The sequence below is a fragment of the Hyperolius riggenbachi genome, chromosome 4 (assembly GCF_040937935.1).
Source record: "Hyperolius riggenbachi isolate aHypRig1 chromosome 4, aHypRig1.pri, whole genome shotgun sequence".
Lineage (NCBI taxonomy): Eukaryota > Metazoa > Chordata > Amphibia > Anura > Hyperoliidae > Hyperolius > Hyperolius riggenbachi.
Window position 1 is genome coordinate 45,679,289 of NC_090649.1, and position 14,648 is coordinate 45,693,936.

Here is a 14,648-nt window from a genome sequence, read left to right on the forward strand (position 1 = left end):
GATAAACATTCTTACCAAAATCAGTTAACGATAATAAATTAACTTTAAAAATTGTAACATAATTCAACAGTACTGCTTAATACAACCGTACCCTCACACAGAACCCTTCCCTGGTGGTGCCTAACCCTAACCACCACCCTGGTGGTGCCTAATCCTAACCCCCCCGATGGTGCCTAACCCTAACAACCCGGTGGTGCCTAACCCTAAGCACCCCCACCCCCGGTGGTGACTAACCACCCCTAGGTGGTGCCCAACCCTAACAACCTCACTGTGGTGCCTAACCCTAACCCCCCCCCCCCCCCTCAGTGTTGCCTAATCCTAACCACTCCCCCTGCAGAAACACCCTTTTACACATAGAAATTATATCTTTAATAACGTAAAATCTGTACATACAAATGAAATAATATGACAAAAACTATAACGTTGCAAGCTTCTAAAAGTATAACATGCTTCAAAAACTTTAAAGTTCTAATATTGGTAACAATATTTATCGGGCTCCTCTTTTCTGCTTTTTTCGCCATATTAACGATAATTACATTACAGTCTATTGGCAGCGCCCTTTTTTGCCCACTAGTCACTGGCACCCTTTTTTCCTGCTTCCATGACAAGGGCCCATTTCCAGTAATCGTGAGTTTGGATCATGTTTTTCTGCAATGGCTCTGCAATCAATGCATGTCAATGGAGTCATTTTCATTGAATGCAGTTGTGCCATTGTGGTGCCATACGGCAAGCTGTGGGGGGAAATATGTATTGTACACTGTAGATTTCTGCAGCACGCATCCGATTCCTCACCAGCAGTGAGTGACAGCCGCTTCCAGACTACCGGAAGACACCTGCGGCTGTCTGCGTTATGGAAATACGGATGCAGAAGGCATCTGGCTAGTGGAAACCGGCCCTTATAGGCATTTCTCTACTAGTAGTGATGAGTGAATTTGGCTTGGGTGGTTAATGTTAGCCCTGGGGCTGGTTAAAGTTAGGCATGTTGGGGGGTGGAGTGCTTAAAGGAACACTATCGATTAACATGTTTTTTTCAGTTGAGATAGGAATGGTTTGGGAACTGCCCGTAAGTACTGTTGTATACATTTTACTGCTTACATCTGTGTTTGCGTTTATCAAAATGCTTTCACGCAAAACTGACGGCCAAGCTGAGCAGGGTGACAGGCTAGTAAATCGTGAGGGTAGGGGAATCCCTCACACTACATCTGTTAACCCTGGTTGTGACTGCAGCTGCCTGTCTCTCTGGCTGTGCTGTCAGCAGGAAAGCACAGGAAATGTTTCTTGTTTGTAATGGTATGTGAAATCTGACACCACAGCTTCATATAACTCTGTAGTCTCACCCCATGCAAAGAACAACACTTGCGGTGTAAAATTGAAGCACCCCTTCACCAATGAATTGTTCCAATACAGCTTACAACTTGTACACAACTAATTACAGCTTTTGCCTCTGATATTTAACATGAAATGTAGGAAAATGTTTACACAGCTACAGACATTATTTGTACATTGCCATTTTAGAACACTTGGGTATTGATAGTGTTCAGACATGGGGGTAGTCAGGGTCGGACGTGGACACCAAGGGCCCACCAAGGAAGTTTCAGCCTGGGGCCCGCCCCCTCTTCTCCTCCCCCCCCCCCCATTTTGGGCTCACATACACATGTACTCTAGAAATTTTAGATGACTTTATGGTAGGGAGTAGATTGTGAGCAATTCTGAGGACAGTCTCCAATAGGGATATGTCTAAATGCGGCGCGCGCAGCCCCACAAAATGCAATCAGGTTGGCTGCAGATACCCCTACAAAATGCACTCAGGTTGGCTGCAGATACCCCCACACAATGCAATCAGGTTGGTGGCAGATACCCCCACAAAATGCAAGTCCCCCCCAGCTTGGAAGGGGGGGGCAGCGGGCTCAGATCAGCGGGGAAGCCTCCCCCCCTCTCTCACCTAGGGTCCCCCCCTTCCGCGCACCCCCCTCCTCCTGAAGTGCAGCCAGCAGTGAGCGGAAAATAGCTTACCGAGCTTCAGATGATGCTAGCTCTGCTTCGCATGCAGCGTGATTGGACAGCGTCACTGTAGGAGACAGAGACCAGCAGGGCAGCAGCGGCATGCGGAGCGGAGCTAGCATCATCTGAAGCTCGGTAAGCTATTTACCGCTCGCTGCTGTCTGCACTTCTGGAGGAGGGGGGTGCGCGGAAGGGGGGGCCCCTAGGTGAGGCTGATCTGTGCCCGCTGCCCCCCCTTCCAAGCTGTGCCCCCCTCCCTCTCAGATCTGGGGCCCCCAGGAGGCGGGGCAGTCGGGGCCCACCGATGGGACCATCGGTGGTTCGGTGGCTCAGTCCGAGCCTGGGGGTAGTTATAGTTAGCCATGGGGGGTGGTTAAGGCTAGGCATTGGTAGAGGGAGGGTTCACTGTGAGAATAGGGTTATGTTTAGCTGTAGTAAAGTATTAGTATTTGTTACCAATATTTTATTATTGTCATTTTCACTGTAACAGTAGAAAATCAGTACATGTACCGATATTGTACTACCGGCTTTTTTTGAGCACTCAAATATCCAGGGGCCCTTTTTTTTAATAAATGCAATTATGTAGCACATCATGGCACATATGCAATTAACTTTTTCTCCTGAATTCTCTCCTAGGAGTTAATGTTTCATCTTCTATTTAAAATATTTTTTTCAGCACTTTGCAATTGAAAAGGTACCCAAAAAAATTATTCTGAGTATTTTCTTACTTGCTGGTTGTGAGGATCCGCGTGGCTGCCTGCGCAGGCAGGCAGCCTTTTGACCACTGTTCAGGTCTGCATTCTGCAGGTCTCTGGAAGAGAGACCTTTTGTCAGTTGTGCAGCGTGCTGCTGAGGAATTTGCATACATTTGTCATGCAGATTGCCTAGCCACATCCCTTGTGGGCTTGCTCTATAAAGAGCTATGTTTCCCACAGTAAGTGGCTGGTCATAAGAGTTAGTCCTGTGTAACACTCACCTGGAGTGTCAGCCTTGGTCTTTGTTTGAAGATTAGCCGAGAGTAATTCCTGGGACTGCACTAGGCAGGTTTCCCTAGTGCAGTTAGGATTGCTTATCTGTTTTGTTTGTCTGTTGCGATTGTCCTGTCCCAGCGGTGGTCTACAGGAAATCGTTCTGTATGTCTGGGTGCTAACCGGAACAGCAGTTGTTACTGGTAGCCCCTTCTGATCTGTCTTCCTGGATCGCACAAGCCACTTGCGTTAGTGCTGTGGATCCTTCTGGTCTGCTACTCTGTACTTGGATCTCACTAGCATCTTGCGCTAGCGCTGTGGATCCTTCTGTTCTGTCTTCCTGGTTCGCACTAGCCACTTGCGCTAGTGCTGTGGATCCTATCGCTCGCTTATTCCTGTTTTCGTGTGTCTGTCTTGTCTGCTATGAACGCTTGCTGGAGGCTCGGTAAGGTAACCGTTAAGCAAGCGCTCGCGTCCTCTGTTTCATGTTTGTCTGTCGGTGGTTAGTTAGGCGTGCTTGTCTCTGTTGTGCTTATCACGCGTGGACCGCGCATAAACGCGTGCACTGTTGCGAATGAGTGCGGTGTTCGCGTTTAGCTAGCGTTTGTTATTTTCCGGATCTTCTCATTATATGATTTGCTGTGCCTTTGCTACTCTCATGCTCTGCCTTGCTGTAGCCTTGTGTCACCTCTGGCAATCGCCTCTCTCACGATTGCGTTCCTACTTCATACCTGCTGTTGTGTATGCACCGTCGCGGGTTGGCGACTAGTCTGGTGCACACACATACAATCTGTCTCTGTGCTCATTCTCTTCCGCAATCGCTTCTCAGGCGATTGCGTTCTCACTCGGTTTCCTTGTTGTGTGTCTGCCATCGCAGGTTGGCGGCTAGATTGGTGGACATACATACATTCCTCATCTGTGCTTATTCGGTCTTGTGTCTCTGTTAGCAATCGCCATCTCTGGCGATTGCTTCTCACTTTGTCTTCATGGTTGTGTGTTCATCGTCGCAGGGTGGCGACTAGGGTTGCAACGGTATGAAAATTCACGGTATGATAACCGTCAAATAAAATACCACGGTATGACGGTATTACGGTATACGGTATTATGCAATTATCTCATTACAATTACCCTTATAAAAATGAGAAAAGGTCAAAGTTGAACAAACTCTTCTTTATTAAACCATTAATGGTTAGGGTCCTCCTGTCATGCTTGAAATATTTACTCTTCTAAATGTAAAAAAAAACAATACCAAAAGTAAATCTCATTCTCCCGTGTCACATGACTGCCTATGGCAGAGAGGGCAGATAAGGCCATTTGAAAGCACAGTAGGTTAATATGTCTGCTTCCATGAATCAGGAAGTAGAAACTGTGCAGATTTATTTTAGGATTTGTATCAGCTGCAACAAAGAAAGAAATTGCTGTTGCATATCTTTGAGCAGAGAGGAGGACGTTTTGAGTTCAGGTCCACTTCAAAAATGCTGGTGGTACACTTTACTATACACCTTAAAGTGTACCAGAGATGAAGCATAGTGAAAGTTTTATATATACCTGCGGCTTCCTCCAGACCCATCATGTGCACGGATCCCTCCCACGCTGCCATTCTCAGCCTTTTCTATCGCTGGTATTGAGTCCGGTAACTTGAGCCAGTCGCGGCCAGTCTGAGCATGCGCAGTGCGTTCTCTACAGCGGAGAATAATACTACGCAGGCGTAGTACTATTTTCTGCCAGAGACGGAGGGAGCGCACTGCGCATGCGTAAAACTGGCAGCGACTGGCCAAAGTTACGGGACTCAGTAACAGCGATAGAAAAGGCTGAGGATGGCGGCGTGGGAGGGATCTGTGCGCATGATGGGGCTGGAGGAAGCCGCAGGTATGTATAAAACTTTCACTATGCTGCGTCTCTGGTTTCCTTTAAAGGATACCAGAGCTGAAAAATAAAATGCAAATGGGTGGAGCGGACATGAATTAGGTGAAGTCCTGTGCTAAGCCACTGCGGACGATTTCTTTAAAAAGTAGGGGGACAGAGTAGAAGAGGGGGGAGCGGTGGGCATGAGGACACATGACATCACACAAACACACGTACATCAGGCAGACATCACACACACCACACACACACACACACACAACACACACACACCAATCCGGCAGACATCCATCCATCCATCCATCAGGCAGACATCAATCCATCCATCAGGCAGGCAGACATCCATCCATCAGGCAGACATAGCTCAGACATCACACACACATATACATCAGGCAGACATCACTCAGACATCACACACACATGCCATACATATACACACTGGCTGCATTCATACAAACACAGCACCTCTCACACAGCAACACTGCTTATCTGGTGTCTTAGGCTTCAGCACCCCACGTGCAGTGCGTCTCTCGCTCCTTCTCCCAGGCGGGCGGCATACTCATTTTCATGGGGGGAGGAGAGCTGGACATTCCTTTGAACACTGATCTGTATCAGTGTTTATGTCAGCTCTGCAGTCGGGGGAGGCAGGGGGCTGCGTGCATCGAGCAGGAGGGAGAACGGGCTATAGCCTTTTCTCATTTCCCATATTTATTTAGGTAGGAATGACCTGGTGACTCCCCCTCTGCCTTTGTGGTACAGTCCATAATAAAAAGAAACCACAAGCAGATACATTGCCGGGGAAATGGATCTCCGTGTGCGCTCCAGCCGTGGCCGCGTTATCACAGGACGCGTATCACCACCCAGCTCCTGCACTCATGTCGGCAAGCCTCCCGCAATCAAGAACAAGCTTTGGGAGCTTGCCTTCGTTACAAAGGGAGACACAGAGCAGGACAATGCCGGGGATGCGGAAATACAGCAAAAACCGGTATTTCCTAAAAGTGCTTACCGTGATTACCGTGCTTAGTAAAACCGTGATATACCGTAATACCGGTAAATCGCGGCAACCCTAGTGGCGACTAGTTTGGTGAACACGCATACCCTCTGTCGCTTTGATCTCTCTCTTTCAGGGCTATCTTGCCTTCGTGCAATTCCTGTCTGGCATGTGTGGCAGGGCAGAGGAGCTGTTCCTCTGCACTCCACAGCTCCCCCTGTCGACAGAGATTTCTCTCTACAGGTGCATTGCACCTTTTGCTGGGTTCCCGCAAATGATACGCTTGTGGAGGATTTCCGCAGTGTCAGCGCATGTCTTGTGCGCTGATCACGGAGAGAATTCCACAATCTTTACACTGGTGGTTTAAAAAGTAGTTTATTGAGAGGTTGTACTAATATCACCTAGGAGAAAAAGTTAATTTGCGTATGGACCCATGTTTTAAAATTGGTGCCAGGGTGGATGCTGTCAGAAAAAATAGAACTAATGTCTGTAATTATCAAATTGGACAGGTGGGTGTTTAATCCACATTTAAACACCTTGAAGGATAGAGTATTTTGAATGTGGTAAGAAACCCAGAGGGCTAGAAGCAGCATGACAGGTGACTCTATTCCGTGACCAAAATTTTACTTTAATATCTACTGGATTTGGGGTTTAGTGAGGTGCAATGCAGCTTGAAACAATACGTTTTAACAGCCCAGACTTAAATTGTGCAGTAATATAAATTACCATATTAACTACTTGTCGTGCATGCGCTCGTGCCGCCATTACCGCCTGTTAGCGAGAAGATGAATGAATTGTAATGCAGTTCCCATTCATAAATCTAAGTCCCCGATTCAATGAATGCCGGTGTCTATTAGACGGTTGCATTTTATTTTATCTTCCTGTTGTTAAGTGCCATGCATTACTTCCGATTCACGTGCTTACGTACATGAATCGAAAATGATAACTGAGGACATCTTGTGGCCAAAGAGTAAATTACACCTAAATTCATTTTCATTTAATAAAACCACCCACACTGACTTTTATAACTTTTATAATTAAGTATTTCCCTTCCATAGTACCCAAACTCTTTTTTTGTAAAGGGAAAAAAAATTAACATGAAAAAAAAATAGGGATTGAACTTTTTTAATATCTATGTCAAGGCGGTATATTACTATTCATTTTTAATGTATGGACTTTTCAATTAGTGATGGTTGCAAAACTGAAAAAAAATGCACCTTTATTTCCAAATAAAATATTGGCGCCATACATTGTACTAGGGACATTTTTTTAATGTTGCAATAACCGGGACAAATGGGCAAATAAAATGTGTGACTTTTATCTACAGTAGTTTATTTTAACACTATACTGGCCAAACACTGAGAAATAATGCATTGTTTCAATTTTTTTCTTATGATTCATGGTAAAATATGTTTAGGATAAAATAATTCTTAGCATACTGTACCTCCAAAAGAAAGCCTAATTGGTGTCGAGAAAAACAAGATATAGATCATTTCACTGTGATAAGTAGTAATTAAGTTATTGGCGAAAGAAAGGGAGGAGCACTGACAGGTGAAAATTGCTATGGTCCACAAGGGGAAAAAACCCTCAGTGGTCAAGTAGCTAATATTATTACTTATTGTGTTTATATAGCTCTAACATATTATGCGGTGCTGCACAAAAGATAAATGGATTAGCATACAAGGTACGACCTACAAGGAGCTCACAACAAAACAAGATCATGCAAATGTCTTTGATAACCGTAGTTTGGTGTCTTTGGTCAAAATAGAGACTGTTCTAGGCCACAAGAAGGGTGGCAGACAGTAAAGCGGATCGTTCAGAAACAGCCTTATCAGGATAATCTTATGCAGACAGACTGTACACACGCTGGACTGTCGCTGGAACGCCCGCCCAGCGGGAGGGTCTGACGGACCCGTCGTTCCATAAAATCAAGCGTGTGTACGAGCCTTAAGACTGCAATGCCCTAGGCTCCCTTATTTTTTGTGAGTAATGATTGATGCATACACACATCTGATTTTATGCCCGATTGTCGTTCAAACCAGACGTCTGAATGACTTGTCAAACAAAAAGTCGTTCTGACTCCTTGTACACACAGATGACAAAATGTTTGAAATGCTAATTACAGCTCATCGATCAGCTAATTACAGCGATCGGATCGTTCAATTCTAGTCTTATCAGCTGTCTGAACGACAGACTGTACACACGCCCGATTTGACGTCCAAACAACCTACCGGACATTCAAACGTCCAAGCAACGGGTCATTTGCAAAAATCTGACGTGTATTCGAGCCTTAAGGCTGCATAATCAAGCTGGGAACACTAGGGAGGAGGGCCCTGCCAGAGGCTTACAATCTAAAGGGTGGGGGTATAGACAATAGGTGAATTTGCTGAGAAGGTGGCCAGCAGAACATATGATACTAATGCAGGGAAAGGGGGGTAGGCAAGCATGAAAAAGTGAGCCTTGAGGGCTCATTTGAAGGTCTTAAAGGTGGGGGTGAGTCTGATGACTGGTGGGAAACTGGGAATGAGATTAAGTGGAGCGAGTGAACAGTCATGGGTTTGGGTTGCTTCCTACACATGGTTATAGAGATTGTGATTTTTTCCCCTATTTCAGCTCTGTAGTATTTAGATAACCCTGTACTCTGCAGAATCATGCAGCTCTGACACTTTTGGGTTCCAAAACACATTACACCTTTTGGATCCTGGCTCTTGCACTGAAATGAACCCGAAAGTCACAGATTTCAATAATGAACATGCTGGGTTATTCAGTATACAGGTCAGAGTGTGCCGAGAGTTAAATTAATTATTAGCAATAGGAATAATAGGTCAATTCAGTTTAGTGATGGACGTAAAGTAATCCCTGAGCTTGCTTATTACATACTGTAGGTACATTTTGGAGAATTTGGCAACAATGACTATCCGCAAGGTCAAAGCAGCCAGCATTTTTTGGCCAATCTTTTCACAAAGAAATGCTTACATATCATCCTTTTTTTAAAGTCAAATATTTTCTAGGCCATGTCCATGTAGACACTCAGTAGCAGAGCTTGACTTCATCTCTCTATATGCTCCAGGATTATGTTCTAATGTCTTTTTAGGACCTAAGTTCAATTTAAGGAAAGTGTTTTCTCACCCACGCAGGGTCGTAGCTACAAATCATGGGGCCCCACTAGCAAAATGTTGATGGGGCCCATTAATGTTCACTACTAGAGATGGCCCGAACGGTTCACGTGAACTTTGCTGGTTCGTGTTTGCGGTGAACCGCGAACAATATGCAAGGTCAACTCGCCCCCTATACTACATCATTAGGGTCAACTTTGACCCTCTACATCACAGTCAGCAGACACAGGGTAGCCAATCAGGCTACACTCCCTCCTGGAGCCCCCCTCCCCTTATAAAAGGCAGGCAGCATCAGCCATTTAACTCACTCATGTGGCTACAGTAATTAGAGAAGGGAGAGGAACCTGCTGTAGACATAGGGAAAGCTTAGTTAGGCTCTTGTTAGGCTTGTTAGCTTGCTCCTTACTGATACTTATTGCTAAAAAGCACAACTCAACAGCTCTTTTGAGAGCTAATGTTCTTGTGATCTATTTTTTGTTTTTGTGTGTGTGTGTGTCCCACAGACAATTGTGTTGCATATACAGCCCTGTCAGTCAGTCGCAGCTGGCCATTGGCCCCTTGGTAATTCCTACTGTGCCACTGCCAGGCCCAGCACATTCAGGGACTACCTGTGTGTGTGACAGCTGCACATTTGTAATACCAATCACTGCATACCTACCTGTTCAGTGCACCTACCTACCTATGTGAGCACACGCAGTGTTTTATACCAGTCACTGCACCTGTTCATGGTACCTGTGTATGTAATGTGACAGTTGCACATTTGTAATACTAATCATTTCATAATTGTTCACAGTACCTGTGTGACCGCACACTGTTTTATATACCAGTCTGTGCATACCTCTTAACTGCACCTATGTGACAGCTGCACATTGTATTGTAATACCAGTCACTGCACACCTTTCACTGCACCTGTGTGACTGCACATTGTATTAGTCAAGTCAGTGCATACCTTTCACTTTATCCCCCCCCGATATGGACAAAACAACAGGCAGAGGCAGACCCAGAGGCAGGCCACCCGGCAGGTCTGTTCGAGGTGATTTTGTGCATCCCTGAACCAAAGTACAGTGCTCAGAAGAAGGCACGTCCCATCAACTCCCAAGATTCTCAGGACATGGTTGACTATTTAACATAGAACACCTCATCTTCCACAGCCACCAGCGCTACTACAAGCACTACGTCAGCTGCATTTAACACGTTGCAGGAGTTTTTGGTGGGGAATTAACTGATTTACAGCCATTATTGTTACAACAAGATGAAGGCGCTAAGCAAGTTACACCACCTCATATGTGTGAGTTAGGCGACACTATGGACGTAAGATTTGAGGAGGAGGATGATGCAGTACCTGCTGTTGGTGCAGTTTGGTGGTGTCTGATGCAAGCGAAGCTGGGGAGGATGACTATGATTATGATGATACAGATCTCATGTGGGCTCCCAATAGAGGAGATGAACAGGGGGACAGTTCAGAGGAGGAGTCAGAGAGGAGAAGGAGGAGACGAGTTACTGAAAGAAGCAGTGGGAGCTTGTCATCAGAAACAGCAGGTGGCAGTGTCCAATGCCATGTATTGCCACCTATGGACAGCCAGCCAACATGCCCTTCAACATCAGAAGCTGACGCCCCCATAGTGCCCACTCTCCCGGGCTCAGCGATGTGGAAATGTTTTTGTGTGTCTGCCTCAGATCAGAGCAATGCCATCTGTTCTCTCTGCCGCCAAAAATTGAGCTCTGGAAAGGCCAACACCCATGTAGGGACAACTGCCTTACGAAGGCACATGGAGAAAAGGCACAAACTGCAATGGCAAGACCACCTGAGGAAAAGCAGCACACAAAAGCAAAGCCACAACACTCCTTCTCCTCTTCCTCCTTCAGGTGCATCATCTTCAGACACTTTCTCCCTTGCAACTTCACAATCACAGCCACCCTCCTCCACTTCGCCTCTCACCTTGAGTGGTTCCTGCTCCTCTTCTCACAGCAGCCAGGTGTCCGTAAGGAAAAACTTTGAGCAGAAGAAGCCAATGTCTGCCAGTCATCCTCTTGCCCGGTGTCTGACAGCTGGCTTGGTGGAACTGTTAGCTCGCCAGCTGTTACCATACCAGCTGGTGGACACTGAGGCCTTCTAAAAATTTGTGGCCATTGGGACACCGCAGTGGAAGATACCAGGCCGCAATTATTTCTCAAAAAAGGTGATACCCAAACTGTACCGTGAAGTTGAAAGGCAAGTGGTGTCATCTCTGGCACACAGCGTTGGGTCAAGTGTCCATCTTACCACGGATGCCTGGTCTGCCAAACACGGTCAGGGCAGGTAAATTACTTACACAGCCCATTCGGGTCAACCTGGTGACCGCTGGCAAGCAGGGAGTATGTGGTTGTGCAGCGGACCTAACTTGTGACACCTCCACGGCTTGCAGGCAGGCCTGCTGCCACCTCCTCTCCTCCTGCTACATCCTCTTCGCTGTCGTCTTCCTCCTCCTCCTTGGCTGAGTGGCAGTTCATCTCTACTGTTGCTGCAATCTCCTCTCCAGCTACACAGCAACAGCTCCCCAGGGCCTATGCTGCATGCCAGGTAGGACGGTGTCACGCCATCTTAGACATGTCTTGCCTCAAACTTGCTCTTAACAAACAGGTGGATCAGTGGCTGACCCCGCACCAACTGGAGATCGGCAACATGGTGTGTGACAACAGCAGCGATCTCATTTCGGCTTTGAATTTGGGAAAGTTGACACATGTACCCTGCATGGCACATGTGCTGAATCTAATAATTCAGAGATTTGTGTGTAAGTACCCAGGCTTACAGGACGTCCTGAAGCAGTCCAGGAAGTTGTGTGGGCATTTCAGACGGTCTTACACAGAGAAAGAACTTGCCGGTGAGACGCTTGATTTGCGATAGCCCGACTCACTGGAATTCAACCCTCCTTATGTTTAACCGCCTGCTACAACAGGAGAAAGCCGTCAACCAGTATCTGTACAACTACAGTAGAATGACACACTCTGGGGAGATGGATATGTTCTGGCCGACGTACTGGACACTCATGCGAAATGCCTGCAGGCTCATGTGGCCGTTTGAGGAGGTCACAAACATGGTGAGTCGCAGTAAAGGCGCCATCAGCAACTTGATCCCATATGCATTCTTCCTGGAGCGTGCCATGAGTAGAGTGGTGGATCAAGCTGTGGAGGAGCGTGAACAGGAACAGGAGGAAGAGTTGTGGGATCAATTCTCAGAACCAGATTTTTCCTCAACACCTGCATCAGCACAGAGGAGGGGGGAGGAGGAGGAAGACTCGTGTGGGGAAGAGGAGTCAGATGATGAGGAAGGTGGTGGTTTTTTTTGGAGGCGAGGCGGAAGGTGTTTTTTTTTTTTTGGAGGAGGAGGCGGAAGAACAACCGCAGCAGGTGTCGCAGGGGGCATGTGCGGCTCAACTTTCCCATGGTATTGTTCGAGGCTGGGGGGAGGAGGAGAACTTACCTGACATCACTGAGGAAGAGCAAGAGAAGATGGATAGTACGTCTGCATCCAAATTATTGCAGATGGCATCTTTCATGCTGTCCAGCCTGTTGAGGGACACCCGTATAAAAAAACTCAAGGGGAATAAGCTGTACTGGGTGGCCATGCTACTAGACCCTCGGTATAAGCACAAAGTGGCAGAGATGTTTCCAAATCACCAGAAGGCAGAAAGGATGCAGCACTTGCAGAACAAGCTGGCAACTATGCTTTACAGAGCGTTTAAGGGTGATGTCACAGCACAACGGAATAAAGGTGCCACTGCCAGTAATCTTCCTCCTCCTCCCATGTCCACGCAGGCAAGGACAGGACGCTCCAGCGATCTCATGGTGATGTCGGACATGCGGACATTCTTTAGTCCAACGTCTCGCCTTAGCCCTTCCGGATCCACCCTCCACCAACGCCTCGACCAGCAGGTAGCCGACTACCTGGCCTTAAGTCTGAATGTAGACACTGTTAGCAGCGATAAACCCCTGGACTACTGGGTGCACAGGCTTGACCTGTGGCCAGAGCTGTCACAATTTGCCATCCAACTTCTGTCTCAAGCGTCCTGTCAGAAAGGACCTTCAGCGCAGCTGGAGGCATTGTCTGTGAGAAGAGAAGTCGCCTAGGTCACAAAAGTGTTCAGTACTTCACCTTTATCAAAATGAATGAGGCATGGATCCCGGAGGGCTACTCCCCGCCTGAAGACTAAGTCAGTCCCCACACACAGCATCTCTGCCTGCACGCCGTGTGCAGGGCCGGCCTTTGACCTGAGCGACCGGAGCGATCGCTCAGGGCGCTGGCTTCAGGGGGGGCGCTCCTGCCTCTGGCAATAACAAGTAGGCGGACAACTAGGGCACAAACTGCGAGCAGAGCAGGCTGTTGTCCAGTGCAGAAGCGGGCACTAGGACCTGGAGGAGACATACTTCTCCAACGCTCGGACTTCCTTATCAGCCCCCCTCCCCGCCCCTTCAAGCACGCTGGATGGATAGAGGAGCAGTCCGAGGTGGCGAGGTAATCCTCTTGTGGGCTGTTAGAATTTGTGTCGTTCTCTTTCTGGAGCAAGCTCCTACAAACTGTCTTGTCCTGTCTGCCGCTGCTAGAATGTAGTGTGTGTAGCTGTGTGTATATATAGACTGTGTGTAGTATGTGTGTGTGTGTGTGTGTGTGTGTGTGTGTGTGTGTGTGTGTAGCTGTGTGTGTAGCTGTGTGTGTATATATAGACTGTGTGTATATATAGACTGTGTGTGTATATATAGACTGTGTGTGTATAGACTGTGTGTAGCTGTGTGCATATAGAGTGTGTGTGTGTGTGTGTGTGTGTGTGTGTGTGTGTGTGTGTGTGTGTGTGTGTGTGTGTGTGTGTGTGTGTGTGTGTGTGTGTGTGTGTGTGTGTGTAGCTGTGTGTATATAGACTGTGTGTAGCTGTGTGCATATAGACTGTGTGTAGCTGTGAATATAGACTGTGTGTCTGTGTAGCTGGCTGTGTATATAGACTGTGTGTAGTGTGTGTGTGCAGCTGTGTATATAGACTGTGTGTAGTGTAGTGTAGTGTGTATATAGACTGTGTGTGTGGCTGTGTATATAGACTGTGTGTGTAGCTGTTTATATAGACTGTGTGTAGTGTAGTGTGTGTGTGTGTGTGTCTGTGTAGCTGTGTATATAGACTGTGTGTCTAGCTGTGTATGTGTAGTGTGTGGCCGTGTATATAGATTGTGTGCGTGTGTAGCGTGTGACCGTGTATATAGATTGTGTGAGTGTGTAGCGTGTGGCCATGTATATAGATTGTGCGAGTGTGTAGCGCGTGGCCGTGTATTTAGATTGTGCGAGTGTGTAGCGTGTGGCCATGTATATAGATTGTGCGAGTGTGTAGCGTGTGGCCGTGTATATAGATTGTGTGCGTGTGGCCGTGTGTATAGATTGTGTGTGTGTGTGTGTATAGTGTGAGTGTGTAGTGTGTGTGCGCATACGTGCATAGATCTGCTGTCTGCCTGTTTTCTGTTTTGTGGCTGGGGGTGCCTGCATTATGCTGGGCATACACGGCTCATTTTTGCCACTCGATCGTTTCGCCGCTTGATTCTGCAGTCGGTTCTCTTATCTTCCGCTCGTTTTTCTTATCTTTTCCATTCAGTGCTGTCACAAATCGAGCAGCTAAACGATCGAGCGGGAGATCGGACATGTCGGAAATTATCTATCAAGCCATCTAAATGGCTCAAAAACAAGCCGTGTAT